The 15,571-nt window shown below is 41.7% G+C and overlaps 1 long non-coding RNA gene across 2 annotated transcripts; it reads left to right on the top strand.

Annotated features, from left to right (window-relative positions):
- The first annotated feature begins 8,045 nt into the window (after positions 1–8,045).
- On the top strand, positions 8,046–12,666 carry LOC119088135. 2 transcript variants are annotated; one of them, XR_005091708.1, is made up of 2 exons: positions 8,046–9,026; positions 12,393–12,666. It is a non-coding gene; the product is annotated as an uncharacterized LOC119088135 (long non-coding RNA). The 2 variants fall into 2 exon arrangements; XR_005091707.1 differs by having other exon boundaries at positions 8,053–9,026; positions 12,397–12,666.
- Positions 12,667–15,571: the final 2,905 nt, after the last annotated feature.

Here is a 15,571-nt window from a genome sequence, read left to right as displayed (position 1 = left end):
TCTACCTAGTGAGTTCTGGGATGGCCAGGGCTATGTAAAGAGACCCTGTCTCAAAAAGCAAAACAAACACAAAAGCCAAACAAGCATAAAAAGAAAGAAAGGGAGGAGAAAGTTTCCAGGATGGGCGCAGAGCCACTGCCGGGAACAAGAAGTCCCACTGTGCTGTTGCTGGGCGGCGGCGGCGGAATGACTATGGATGCTATGCTGAAGCATTTTGAGTATTTGTTCTCAAGCTTTCCTACATGTGTATACAACACATCGAAGGTGTCTTCCCTCATCCCTGCCCCTCTTCCTGTCCTCACCCCTCCATGCTCCTGCTGGCCTCCTTTATGACAGGTGAGCCGATGGAAGCGATGGCTACGCTCACCCTGACTTAAACATCACAAAACGCCCCATCCATATGCACATTTGTTTCTATGCAGAGTAGTAAATTGATATTTATTTTTAAGTTTTAAATTTTCCACAAATGTTCATTACATCGGTGATATCTCTCTCTCTCTCTCTCTCTCTCTCTCTCTCTCTCTCTCTCTCTCTGTAAAAAAAAAAAAAGATATCAGGAAAGTAAGATATCAATATGAAACTGACTCTGGTATGTAATATGTATCAGACACACATTTTCCCTACTGCTACTGTGAGGGCTCGTTCTCCTTCACCGGAGCTTCTCCGCTGAACATTATGATGCAAACATTTGTGATTTCCCACAATGGTCTCTTTAATCTCCAGAAATCTGCTGAGTGATGATTTCTCTTCAGAAAAAAGGATTCTGTTGTCACCAATTTAGAGTAGCCAGTTCTGAGCCCAACCTCCTTCTTAAACTCATAGAAACAGTAAACAATCTCCTTTTCTAAAATACTTTATTACAGCAGGAAAACGACTTCCGTTTTCTTTTTTGTAAAATAGCTGTCCACGACCTTGGTCTGTGTTGTGTTATCGAGCTATTCATATCTTTCTTAGCAGTTTCCTTGTCATCTTTCGACAGAGGCAATACCAAAGTTACAACTTTTCACAGTTGTGATGAACTTTCTCAGTGTACTGTTTATCTATAATTTTCTTTTCCTACCTTTGTGGTTTTTTTTGTTTATATTTTCTTTATGACCAAAATGCATATTGCTCATAGTAAACTCAAAATCAGCACAGATACTCATAAAATACAAAAATCTGGTTTAAAAGATGGGTAATTTGATTTCTAAAAATCACTCTGAAATACAGAAATAAAATACTTCACAATGTTATTATACATATATGCATTCTAAACATTTTGATCTCCCAGAAGTTCAGCGTAGAACGGTGTCCATCCGAAGCTGCCAGTATAGGCAGGAAGGAGGAAGGGGAAAGACGAACAGTGGGTGTAAACTATGGCAGAAGCAAGAAGCTCTGGTGCGCTGTTGCCCGGTAAGCTGAGGGCAGCCTGCAGTTATGTGCTGCACTGCCTGGGAGCCGGAAGGCCAAACGTGTTCCCTACGAAGAGATAATGAGCGTTTGAGGAGACAGAGAGATTAAACCTGACTTGAACATCTCTCAACCATGTGTGTCTGTGTGCATGGAACTTTATTAATATGCTTCATTAATTTATGTTTCTATAAGACTGCATTGTAATCAATTACAGAAGTGGAACTGGAGCACAGATAGGACCATTTTTGCTTGAACTCAAAATTTCAAGTATTTTCTACCCTCAGCTGTGAGTAAACATTTTTTTTTTAAAGTAACACATATTGCAAATTTAAAATGTTCACCACTTTGGGATGAACTTTGAGAGATTCCTGTGATGGATAATTGAGATGAATTATTGTTGGTTTGAGGATTACTTTTGAACTGCAGCTTAGCAGCAAGGCAGAGTTAAGCACTAATCAATAAAGAAAACTTTCGCCCTGTCAATCATGCTCCTTTGATCCAGGTTAGTGCCTCTTCCAAGTTTTTTTTTTTTTTTTTGGTTTTTCGAGACAGGGTTTCTCTATGTAGCTTTGCGCCTTTCCTGGAACTCACTTGGTAGCCCAGGCTGGCCTCGAACTCATAGAGATCCGCCTGGCTCTGCCTCCCAAGTGCTGGGATTAAAGGCGTGCGCCACCACTGCCCGGCCTCTTCCAAGTTTTGATGTTAAGTTTAGGCATTAAACCATTGTTCTTTTCTGTCACCGTCAGAACTACGTAGCCAGTGAGAATGTGACTTATTTTTTGTCCTGAAAAGCCACAGTAGCCATACTGTGTTTATTCAGTGTTTACCACAGATGGCTTCACACAGTGGGAAGGTGACATAATTATGAAGACTAATTAAGCCAATACAAGGAGAAAGAAGATATGTTTGGTAATGATGAAACAGCTGGCATCGCAATTTGAAGTTATACTTCAGCTTAAATTCTGACTCTATCTAGGGTTCACGATGTTTGGCAACTTTTTAAAACATGTAACTAATGATTAAAAATATTTTAAATTATGTCTCTCTCTAGCTTTTCTCGCACTCTATCATCTTCTCTATCATATTCATCCACCTTTCTTCCTTCCTTCCTTCCTTCCTTCCTTCCTTCCTTCCTTCCTTCCTTCCTTCCTTCCTTCCTTTCTTTCTCTCCCTTCCTTTCTTTCTGTCTCTCTTTCTTTCTCTCTTTCTCTCTCTCTTTCTTTCTTTCTTTCTTTCTTTCTTTCTTTCTTTCTTTCTTTCTTTCTTTCTTTCTTTCTTTCTTTCTTTCTTTCTTTCTCTCTCTGTGTATGTGTGTCTGTGTCTACCTGCGTGTAAGTGCAGGTGCCCACAGAGGTCATCTGGTCCCTGGAGTTCGAGTTACAGAAATTGTGAACTACCCTAGATGGGTCCTGTGGGTTGAAGTTAGCACCTCTGCGGGAGGATATGATGAGTGTATGGAGGTCAGTGGATAGCTTTGCAAAGACGGTTCTCGCCTTCCACCTTTATGGGGTCCAGAGGCTCAACTCAAGTCACCAGGCTTGCACAGCAAGTGCCGTTATCCATAGACCCATTTGCTAGCCCATGTATATGCTACACACACACACACACACACACACACACACACACACACACACATACATGCATATATATGTATATATATATATATATATATATATATATATATGTATATATATATTCTAGAGAAAAAAGTCTCATAAAATATGGGCTTAGAATCTAAAACATGTATGTTGTATAAAAAGTATTTGGGGAAATAAGCCATTAAACTAAGAGTTCTGTTTTGTTTTGTTTTTTTTTTAATAAGGGCTTGAAAAATTCAGATAATAGAAAAACCTGAAATGAAATAAAAATAAGTGAACTTAAAATCATTAAAACTATTTAAAAAGACTCAAAACACAGAAAAGAGGCATGATGTGACCTAGTTTGGTTTCTGTTGCTGAGATAAACACCATGACCAAAAATAATTCAGAAAAGAAAGAGCTTGCTTCAACTTACAGGCTACATACAGTGCATGGCTGAAGAAATGCAAGACAGAAACTCCAGGCGGGTATGCAGAGGCAGAAGCCGAGGCAGAGCCCACAGAGGAGGAACACTACTGACTGGCTTGCTTAGCTATTCATGTAAAACAATAAAGCCTAGACTCACCTGTCCAGGGCTGGCACCAGCTGCAGTGGGCTGGGCTCCCCTACGTAAATCAGAAATTAAGAAACTACCCCATACGTATGGCCCCAGGCAAATCCAATGTAGGCAATCTTCAGCTGCACACCCCTTTCCCCAAGTGTGTCAAATTGACAAGATCAGCTATCATACTATGTTGATTAAAGGGCCTGGAAGCGGTGGCGCACACCTTTAATCCCAGCACTCCAGAGGCAGAGCCAGACTGATTTCTATGCTCTGTGAGTTCGAGGCCAGCCTGGTCTCCAGAGTGAGATCCAGGCCAGGCACCAAAACTACGCAGAAGAAACACTTTCTGGGGAAAAAAAAAACAAAACAAAAACCAAAAAACTATGTTGATTAAAGGACCAGCATATTTGAAAAGGGTCAAAATTATTATTATTATTTTTTTAGAAATAAAATTAGCCACTGAAAGCTCAAAGGATGTACTTAATAGCAAATTAGATATGTCCAAAGAAGAATTTGTGGACTGGAAGCCAGGGTGGGAGAAAATGGCTATAGGACCACTCAATTAGAAATTGAGATGAGAGACTGTAGTTAGAAAAGGAGAAGACAGGAAGATATTCCAAGAGATAATGCTGGAGACTTTCGCACAATCTCTTCAAACTCAGAGTCACAGGATGAACGAAAGCCTAGTCCACTGGGGTGCTTCAGACTCTGTCTGGGAGAAGGGTCGCATGCCATTCCACTGGAGGTGTCATCAGGGATTGGGTACCACAAAGCTGGGTTCTAATCTGAGTTTTGATACCTTTTGTGGTAATTTGAGATTTGAGACAGGGTCTCCATGTAGCTCTGACTTTCCTGGACTCTCTATGTAGATAAGGCTGGCCTTGACTCACAGAGATCCATTTGCCTCTGCCTCTTGAGAGTTGGAATTGAAAGCATGCACCACCATACCTTTCATAATTGACATTTTGGTACATTATTCCCACAAATCTGGGAGAAATGAAAAGAAACTTTTTTCCTTTATGAGTAATTATCTCAGGCATTCTCTTACAGCAATGTAAAGATGCCTAGTACATTGTCTGAAATAAATGTGAGAAATCAAAATGAAATGGATATGAAAGTAAGTTTTTTTCATTAACATTCAATAAATGGATTGGTTGCTATTGAGAAACACTAAAAATTTTAATCAAACTGTAAACCATAGCATAAAGTAGACAAGTGTAAGATAATATTATTAAAGTCATTTACAGACAATTTTACAGAGCAAATAGCAATTTTTAGAAAACCTTGAGATTTTCATGAAAGTAGACCAGAGGGATCCGGAATGAGAAAATTTAGCGTGAGCACATCAAGTCACCTTGGACTGTTCCCAGACAGCTCTGGGACCCTTTAAATAATAATGTGGACATGATCACCTCCCTTCATCAGCTGTTACATTTCCGTGGGAATTAATGCTTGTCCGTGGAGGAAGCACCCGTCTACAGGAGAGGGTCTTGGTTGTCTGCCTCCTGATGCATGAAGGACAGAGGGAGAGGAGAGAGGACGTGACAGTGTAAATTGCATACTTTCAATGCACATTGTTCAGGAACGATGCTGGAATCCTCATGTGAGGCTTCATTTATGGAAAATGATGAAAAGCCAAGCCTTGTTATGGTCTGGATCCAATTTGCTTTTGACAGATTATACATTCTGCCTTGCGAAACAATGTGAACAATGCCAGTAAGGTCACAACACTTACCATGTGTCACCAAGGTCATCATAAATCCCGATTATTCTGCCATGTCATCTGCTGAAGTCACTCTGCCAGCTCCCGATGAGGTCAGAATTCTGAGAAGTGATTGTTTATCCCATTCCTGGGAGAGAGCACAACTGTCCACAGAACACATCAGGCAGTGAATAAATATTTTAACTGATTGGTGCCAGCTCTTGTCACCTTGGTATACCTTCTGAATGAATTATTTAAAAGGCATACCCCTCCCCTCTACTTTGTCTTTTCAAGCTTAGAGATCCAACTGCCTCTGCCTGAGAACTGGGATTATAGGCATGTACCACCACTGCCCAGCAAATCATCTCATAGAGCTCAGGTCCAAAGGACTCTCAGGAAAAGTGATAATTCAAGTACATAGACACATGCTGGCTAATTCATCTTGCCAGGAGTTGCATCCCATCAAGCTTCTTGTGCCAAGACTTTTGTCAACATAGAAACAGGGTTCTCGCCGGGCGGTGGTGGCGCACGCCTTTAATCCCAGCACTCGGGAGGCAGAGCCAGGTGGATCTCTGCGAGTTTCAAGGCCAGCCTGGGCTACAGAGTGAGTTCCAGGAAAGGCACAAAGCTACACAGAGAAACCCTGTCTCGAAAAACCAAAAAAAAAAAAAAAGAAACAGGGTTCTCAAGCTGCAGGGGAGTAGGAAAGAGTTCATCCTGGAGCCAGAACTTGTGTGAGTAAGCACAACCCAGGAACTTATAGATTTGTTCCCTTAACTCCATGTTTTCCAATGCAGAAGTAATTTCATAGAGTTTCATAATAACAGAACAGAGAGAGTTAGAAGTCAAGGTATTTTTTAAATGCATTGATGGAAACGATAAGCAGGTGGTTACAGTAAAGTGGTGGGCTCTGTAGTTCCACTGTTTATATTTGCTCTGTGATAGTCTGGTATTTGCAGGTACAGGGGTTGAGATAGGTCTCACTAAGTAGTCTTAGCTGACCTGGAACTGGCTATGTAGACCGGGCTGGTCCTGAATTCATGGAAATCTGTCTGTCTGCCTCTGCCTCCTGAGTGTTGGAATTGAAGGTGTACATCACCACACCCATCAGTCTATGACAGTTTGTGATAACCTATGTATGTGAAGTTATATGTACATAAATATAAATGATTTTATAAAAAACAGGTCATGAAGCATACACTGTTAGATAAAAATATGTGATAGATAAGAACAATGAATTGCGTTTGCTTTAACGAAACAAGAGTTTCTCTGCTAGGGGAAAAGTGACTGCCACCACAATGGAAGGATGTCATAAAACCACTGGTTTTTGGTTTTTGTTTTTGTTTTTTTCTTCCATAGAGCTCCTTGGGTTTTAATTTTATTGAGCACTAATCATAATATTTTAAAAGAAATAACTGCCCCTTCGCTATTAAAAGCTGTTATTCCAATTCACGGTTGGAAGTAAAATCACATATGCATCGTCTAATTTGCATGAAGGTTTGTGAGTGTGTGGATCACAAATGAATAAGAATGTAAGTCATCTGCCTGCTGCTGGGCGCCTTTCTTGCAAAGCCACTTTCGGCAGCATAACAAGGTTTGCAGGCATAGAGGACAGTTGAAAAAAAGGGATACAGCTTCTTCAGCGTCGTTCCTCTAAGTGCAAACTGACCTAGTTATGGTTGCCATGGAGACGGTAATTTTGAATTTAATAGTATTCTCTAAAGGAGTAGCAATACAGCTGCACAAAACACTGAGATCAGTCTGAAGCTCAGCTTTGAAGGGTGAAGAAACTGAGTCAGAGGGGCTTTGCGTTTTCATCCTGCGCTGACAGGGATGCTGGGAGATTGCTAGGGAAGTCTCAGAAGAAATGAAGCCTAGGTCGATATGTTTTTCAAAGTCACTCAAGCTGCAAAAATAATGCTTCTTAGTGTAAATGACTTACATGGGTCCTTGATGCCCTTATTAAAAACACCCTCTTTCCCCCCTGTTATCCCTAACTATGGCTTTTCACCTCCCAGCTAAAGAAGCACATGCATCTACTTGGAGTCACTCGACTGGGTTCCCATGATGAGCAGTTTTCTGCACCATAGAAAGATGAAAAAGGAAATGCCTGTGAAGTAGAAGAATGATCGCTTGTTTTATCTTGAGTCCCGAGGTCATTTGATGACCATATTTTCTGGGTCTGCAGCATCTAATCTTGAATATAATGCAATGCTGTGATTTGCACAGTTAACATTCAATTGTAATATTAAGATTCTGGTCTATAATAAATATTTCTGAATTACTCATGCTTGCCATAAAAAGAAGTGGGCTATTTACAGCCAGAATAAAAGTACCTATGTTTCTAGCCAGATATTATCAACTGGGTGCAGAATTTAGGCAATGAAGATTGGAGAAATTGGAGGGAGGGAAATAACAACAATCTCTTAAATGCTTCCTGGAAATGAGACTAGTTCATCTCCTGTTTCATTTGCTTTTGCCCAAGTCCCTGTTTTGCTGAGCAACTCTTATTAATGAATGGATTCTGGAAGATCATCCACAACAGGAAATTGAATCCAATGATCTGTCTGAGACCCTAGCAATTATTAGCTAGTTTTCAAAGATTCCAGCAGCATATTTTCCTGCTTATGCTGCTAGTTTGGCTTAAAGGCCAGCCCCTGCACTTGCAAAGATGTTTCCCCATCCAAGATAAATCTCCCCCACACCCCCTCAACACAACCTTGAAAATCTTGGAATGGATGATTCATTACAGCTGAGACAAAGGCCCAGCTCTGCTCATATGTCATTGCTAAAATTACTTTGGTCAAGAGGATGAAAACATTAGATGGTTTCCCTCCTTCCTGTCCGCAGCTCCATCCATTGCTGCTGACAGGGTTATTATGCTGCTGCCCGGCCAGTGCATTACCAGAAGTGGTTGCTTTCAGGGAGCCTGCTGGAGGATATAAAAACACAGCTACAAGATAGTAGGGCCACTGTGAACAATGGATAATTGAATAGGAAACTCTCAGAGCTGGTGTTATGACTAACCCACAATGTGTTAATGACCTCATCTTTGAAGAAATAATATTCTCCAGTTTTTGCTTCTGTTTCAGATCTACTACCTTCCCTTTCTGGGAACGGAAGTACTGAGGTAGAGAGGATGCAGCGAAGCCCTCTCTATGTATTGGTGGCCGTGGATCATCTTAAGCTGTAAGACCTGATCTCCAACAATATTTATTGACCTCGTGTTGTTAGGCAGAAGGGGAGCAAAGGCAAATCATTTGGAAAGCTCGAACCCCACCTGGAGTGGCAGGGTATGAAGAGAGGCATCCATTGTGAAGGAAGTGCTGATGAGTGAGTTCAGAGGAAGGAGGAAGTGACCATTTTCAGAGGACAGGAGGGAGTCATCACAGAGCAAGGCACCTTGGAGCTCAGTTTCAAAGGATGTATGAGACCATCAGAATGGTAAAGGTGATTCCAATTCTAAGAAATGGCTTGAACAACGTTAATGCCCAAAGTGAATAGAATCCAGGCATGGCCAGGAGTGTGGATTGGACTGTTTCTCAAAGACAGTCAGTCACAGAAACTTCTCTCCTTGACCAGGTAGGATTTGCACTTGAGATCTTGATGTAAGTGACACTAGGTGACTTCCTTCAGGAGCCCCGAGCCTCTGGATGCCCCTCAAACTTCTGCATCAGAAAGAAGTCCAAATGAGGTTCCTCCACAAGGTCAAAAGAAGAGGCCTCAACTCAACAAGAAAAGGAAGCTCTGATCAAGCCAAGGCTGCTTTGCCAACAACCACAGTCGAAGTGTGAGTTAGACCTGCTTAGCTGAGTGTTGAGTTAGATCTGCTTAGCTGAGTGTTGAGTTGGACCTGCTTAACTGTGTGTTGAGTTAGACCTGCTTAGCTGAGTGTTGAGTTAGACCTGCTTAGCTGAGTGTTGAGTTTTTTTTTTTTTTTTTTTTTTTTTTTTTGAGTTGACCTGCTTAGCTGAGTGTTGAGTTAGACCTGCTTAGCTGAGTGTTGAGTTAGACCTGCTTAGCTGAGTGAGCCTTTCCCAAGTTCCTGAGCCCCCAGCTATGAACCCTAATACTCTGATAATCACTATTGCAAGCAGCTAAAGCTTAGGGAGCAGCTTGTTATTCAGTCATCAATAACTAGAATGGTAACTAAACTGGATGGTTCCTAGACTGTAAAGAATTGTTGCTGAATGCCTGGCATAGAGAACAGGAAGGAAAACTGTTGAAGATTCATTCAGCCAGCAGTTGGCTGGCTGGCCACTTTGTGCATAGCTGAATGTCAAAGGCCACAGCCTTCCCTACAGGGTGGGAATGAGTTTAAGTCTCTTTCTCCATTATTTATTAGCAGTGCTATCATTCTTCAGGTTTTCTAAATCCGTCCCTGCGTCTTGAAAAACATGAATATTGGTTTGTCAATGCCACAGCCGAGGCTCACAACCTAAGTGTGAGCCCAGAGACCCACACGGTAGAAAAAGAGAATGCAATTAAAAAGATTTTTAAAAAGGAGAACAGTATTATTTTGGGTTCCTTACTCTTACTTTATCACAGTTCTTACATATATGCTCAATAATAGAAAATGATTGTTTTCAGCCCTTCCCCTTAGCCCTTTGCCAGGAGTACATGAGCTCATTTTTTCCCCCAAAGTATCATTGTCAAGCTTCCAAATTTTTTTTTTTTGACAGTATCGTTGAGCTCTGTCTGGCCTCAAGCTTGCTGTGTAGCCAAGGGTGACGTTGAAGTCCTAATTGTTCCGGCTCCACCTCCCAAGTTCTGGGATTATAGGTCAGAGCTGTCACCCCGGCTTCAGGACTCTTACATGTTGGGTTGTGAGCCTAGCCTATAGCAGCTGCACTATCTCCCAGTTGTTGGGGTTTCTTTTAACTCTCTTGGGGGTTGGGGACTGCCACCCAGCTACCAAATAAATCATACACAGAGGCTTATTCTTAATTATGAATGCCTGGCTTTAGCTTCGCTTAGTTTCTAGCCGGCTTTCCTTATCTTAAATTATCCCATCTACCTTTTGCCTCTGGGCTTTCCCCATTCTCTTAGCTCTGTAAATCTTATTCTTACTCCATGGCTTGCTGTGTAGCTGGGTGGCTGGCCTCTGCAGTCCTCCTCATTCCCTGGCTCCTAGATCTTAGATCTCCAGTCCCAGTTTTCTCTTTTTATGTATCCTCTCTGCCTGCCAGCAGCCCCCACCTATACTTTCTCCTGCCTTGTGATTGGCCAGTTCTTTATTAGACCATCAGGCACAGTAACACAGCTTCACAGAGTTCATGCAACATGAACAAAAGTAATACACTTTAAAATATTCTACTACATCTCCTCAGCCCCTCTTCTGTCTTTTTAAATGGGATCTGTTTCTGGCCTCCACATCTGTCACTTGACTCAATTCCATTTGGAAGTCTTACAGATGCTTGAAATGATGTGAAATGAACGGAATTGGGTGATTTCCATTTCATTTTGTCATTGAAGAACTAAGTATTGTTGAGTTTGGGGAAAATTTGCTTCTGCACTGTTCCAAAGTAACATTTTATGGCTTTTCTCTGACTTTAAATGATTTTGTCTTCCATTTGTTGGGGTTTCTGCTAAACCTACCTCTGGACTTAGAGATACGAAGGATTTGATTTTATCTTTCTCTTCTGGATAGATATTCTTCCTAAAGAATGGCCTCATTCCATACCTTTAAATAATATGCACATTATTTTGACTCCCAACTTTTAAAGTCTAAATATTGACCCCGAACTTGTAAATCTACAGCTTGTCTGTCACAGCTGCCATTTCTTCATGCAGCCTAGCCTGTGACTGCTTTAAACAGAACTCTTGGAACACCACCAAAAGTCCTTTGTTCCTCTCTCCTGTAATGTTAGCATATAGAACTAAAATCCACCAAATGATCAGTCTTCACATGTGAATTCTCCTTCTCTCTGTTTCCTCATTCATCTTAGTCAAAGCAGCTGAAAATCTTGTCATCTGAGCTGTCATGATGTGTTTGACTGCCTCAGCTTTTCTTCCTCAGCTTCCCTCTGTCTCTGCTCCACTACTCCAGCCCAAGCATGTCTTGCCTGGCTTTCTGTAATAAGGTTCTTTCCCTTTCCCCTCCTCTGCCCGATTCATTTATAACCGTATCCAAGAGATGCTATGCTGTGGGATAATGCTTTTGTACACTGGTTTAATAAAATGCTGATTGGCGAGTAGCCAGGAATAAAGTATAGGCAGGATAAGCAGACAAGGAGAATTCTGGGAAGAGGAAGGCTAGGTCAGGAAACACCAACCTGCCATCCAGGGAGCAGCATGTAAAGGCACACAGTTAAGGCCACGGAAAATGTGGCAACATATAGATGAACAGAGATGGGCTGAGTTTAAGTGTAAGAGCTAGTTAGTAGTAAGCCTGAGCTAATGGCCAGGCAGTTTTAATTAATATAAGCCTCTCTATGTTTACTTGGGTCCAAGTGGCTGCCGGCCAGGCCAGGACACAAGAAATCTTCCAGCTACAATGCTATTTCTTTTTTGGAATTAGGATGTGTCTCCCTAATTGTACCTTGAGTTAGAATCCTGAACTCCCATAATTCTTGACCTAAAAAGACTTAATTATCATTTGACCAATACTCTGCATTCATAAGTATAGTCTGGTTATGCTACAGTGATAGGAATTTTTTGAAAGGTCCTGCAGGGTGTGGTGGTCCATACATATAATTTCAGCACATGGGAAATTGAGGCAGTTTCACAAGTTTAAGGTCTATGTGGGCTACATAACAAGTTGCAGGCCAACCTGAAATAGTGAGAGTCTGTCTCAAAATGACAACATAAGCCCTAAATTTTAGCAGCTAAAGACAACAAAAATCATTTCATGCTCACATATATTACTCAGGGCTTTCCTCCTGAGTTATCTGTGTTCTAGGACTAACAGTGAAGGAGAAACCATTGTCCCATCAGTGACAGAAGGAAATCCATAGCAAACAGAATGCTTTTAACACTTACCCAAGTGTGAAACACATCACTTTCAATTAGTTAGTTGTTGACCAAAGTGAGTTAGTTTGGCAAGGATAAATTCAAAGCAGAAAGGGCAGGGCAATATTCCCATGTGCCTCAGTGAAGACCCGAAGTTGCTTGGTAAACAGCACTAATGACTAACTCATTCTTCTGTTTCTCAAAGGTAGTATTTGGGACCCAGAGCATCCATGAGGACAGTGAATTCTGAAGCCATTGATGGAGACAGAGTCTTGGATCTAATGACCAATGCTGCTTCTAACAGTGAACCAGGATCCATCCTGTACTAAGTGAAACTGCAATTAGACGTCTCAATATCATCATTTTACCCAAGTAATATAAACTCCTTGTATTGAAATACCTTTGTATGTAGATAGAGTAGAGGCCTTGCTCTTGTCTGGTTGATGATCCAATAAAGAGCCCACTCAAAGTTTCTCTGACCTGGCCATTTTCGTTTCTGGAAGAACTAAAACATGTTTTAGGCTGGAGATTCTTAAACTCTGGCTTAGTCTAGAAGATAAGCAGGAGAAACACAAGTTGTTTGTGTACTATCTGCTAAATACACTTCAGATATGCTCACAAGCACCCCAAAAATGGCTTGGAGAAAACACGTCTTTATTTTACCCAAATAACAAAAGTCTAAGGCTAGTGCTGGTTCAATAGTATAACAGTGCAAGAATCCATCAATCTTTGGCTCTCAGACACAGGGTGGTCATGACTGCTCCACACTTACCATTGAGTCCAGAGGAAGAAGGTTGGAGCCAGCTGCGCATGCTCCTTTAGTTGGGTGACTGAAAAGCTTCCTCAGAATCAATACCTTGCCCTGTATTCTGGATTAACCCTGAGATGGCAGGCTCTGAGACCAGAGCAACATGGCCACTTTTTATTTTTTAAAAAAAGGAAAAAAAAATCACCATTGATTGGTTGAGCCTGGTACTGCCTTGAATAAAATGATGGTTCTGGTCCTTTTAAGAATGACAACTGGGAGTGAGTGTGAGAATAAAAACAGTAAAGTACTGGTAATGTTTGCCCCAGTCACTGATGGAATAAACTATGGTTCGTCAGTTTTTGCCACTGTGACACAATCCCTAGAAAGGGTGACTTACGGGCCAGAATATTGATTTTTGTCTTGCTTCACAGAGGTTTCAATCCATGCTGGCTGCCTATAATACTTCTGGGCCTGTGCAGGGCAGAGAATCTTGGGAAAAGGAGGTGATGGAGAGGAAGTCAATAATCAGAGAGAAAGTGAAGAGTCAGGAAGAAAAGATGATCCTGTCAGAGCATGACTCAGTGGCTGCTTCTTCCCATCAGGCCCCATTCTTCCAGGTCCTACTTCCCTGTTGCATGAATCCTAAATGGTCTTATAATAAAAACTCAAAGTCAGATATTCGGGTAAGTGCTGAAAAATCAGAGGAAAAAAACCACAGCCACTTCTCACCTCACCAACTCCTCAGCTGATCCTGTCGCCAAGAAATCCTCAGACTGAATGCTGCTGAGTCCTCGGCTGAAAAGGCTCTGGTTCCTGTTTCCTCAGGCCTTATATGCCTTCCTCTGCCCAGCCATTTCACTTCCTATCTTCCTATGGCGTGTGTGCTTCCCAAGTATTGGGGTTAAAAGTGTGTGCCACCACTGCCTGGCTCTGTTTCTCTCCTAGATTGGATCAATCTCATGCAGCCCAGTGTGGCCTTGAACTCACAGAGATCCAGATGGAGCTCTGCCTCCCAAGTGCTAGGATTAAAGGTGTGTACCACTACTGCCTGGCCTCGATGTTTAATCTAGTGGATGGCTCTGTCCTCTGATCTTCAGGCAAATTTTATTAGAGTACAGCAAAATATCACTACACTTCCCACCCCCATCCTCCCCCCCTGACCCCCCCTAATGCCATCGTGTTATGTATCTATCCATCAAGGGATAATCCATGGCTTAAGTCAGAGCTCTTAGGATCCAAATTCCATCACTTGGTAGCTAATATCCCCCCAAAGTGAATATATGATCTGGAGACCGTCTCAGATTTAAACCACAACAGTAGTTCTGACTACTTTTAAGTTTACATAGAAAATATTTAAAGGGCCAGTGAGATGGCTCAGTAGGTAAATGTACCTGCCACCAAATCCTATGGCCTGACTTCTTTTCCTGGTTACATACAGAGGAAGGAGAAAACTGAATCATGAAAATTGTCTTCTGGCCTTTACTTGGGAGTCAACATACACACAATTAATGAAATATAATTTTTAAAAATTAAAATAAGACATCATGAATAAATGAAACACACATTTGCCACGGAATCTATAGTAGCTATGATATGTGTGTGATTATCCATCATTAAAAGTAAAAACAATAAACCTACCAGAATATCAATGCTAATATGTTTAGAAATAGAATTTTGTTCCAGAAAGATTGACAGATTAAGGAGCTGCTTGAACATATCACAATTTCACATTTGCTTGTGTGTGTGGATGCGTCCACTTGAAACATTTAGGTTAATGCAAAAAGAATCATATCTAGATAAAACAGTGACTTAGGAAAACACAAAAGTCAGCTGTATATCCTTTAAACATTACCAGAAACCTCATCCCCCGCCTGTGTCCTGGGCCACTTCTCACTGTCATCTAGTGTTGTATTTCTTTGTGATTCCAAATGCTTCTGCCATTTTCAAATTCACATACTGCAGCCTTTCTGAAGTGCACAGTCACAAGCCAAGGCCAGAACTTTTCCAACATAAAGGCTACATTTACTGTAGCAATCACACATTTCTTAGACATTTAAACTGGTGGCACAGTGGCCCACCCTGACACCAAGGATTCAGGAAGATGAGTCAGGAAGAGAACAAATGCCATGCTAGCTTAGGCTACATAGTGAGTTCCAGGTCAGCCTATATAAAAAAAGCAAAGGCCTTATCTCAAAAACCGAAGCAATGCCAGCTATGATGGCATATGCCTTTGATGCCAGCACTCAAGAGGGAGAGACAGGCAGATCTCTGTGGGTTTAAGGCCAGTGTCTTCTACACAGTAAGTGCCAGGCCTGGCAAGGCTACATAGTGAGACTATCTAAACAAGCAAGCGAACAAACGAACAAACCCAAAAGCAATATGGAATCAGGAGAGGCTCAATGGTCCAGCCCTTGCTGCCCAAGTAGAAGGAGCAGAGCTCTGGTCCTCAGCACTCATGCAAATGCCACCAAAACATGGCTGGCTAGGAAAACTAGCCATAGAGGCTGGCTCTGGGTGGGCCTGCGAGGCTTGCCTCGGTGAATGGGGTGGGATGATTCAGAGTGATTTCCAGCAACAAACAACCTTGTTCTCCACACACGTACACAAGTGCGTGTGCACACACACGCACAAATGCA

The sequence above is a fragment of the Peromyscus leucopus genome, chromosome 6 (assembly GCF_004664715.2).
Source record: "Peromyscus leucopus breed LL Stock chromosome 6, UCI_PerLeu_2.1, whole genome shotgun sequence".
Taxonomy (NCBI): Eukaryota; Metazoa; Chordata; class Mammalia; order Rodentia; family Cricetidae; genus Peromyscus; species Peromyscus leucopus.
This window is presented reverse-complemented; position numbering and strand designations above follow the sequence as displayed.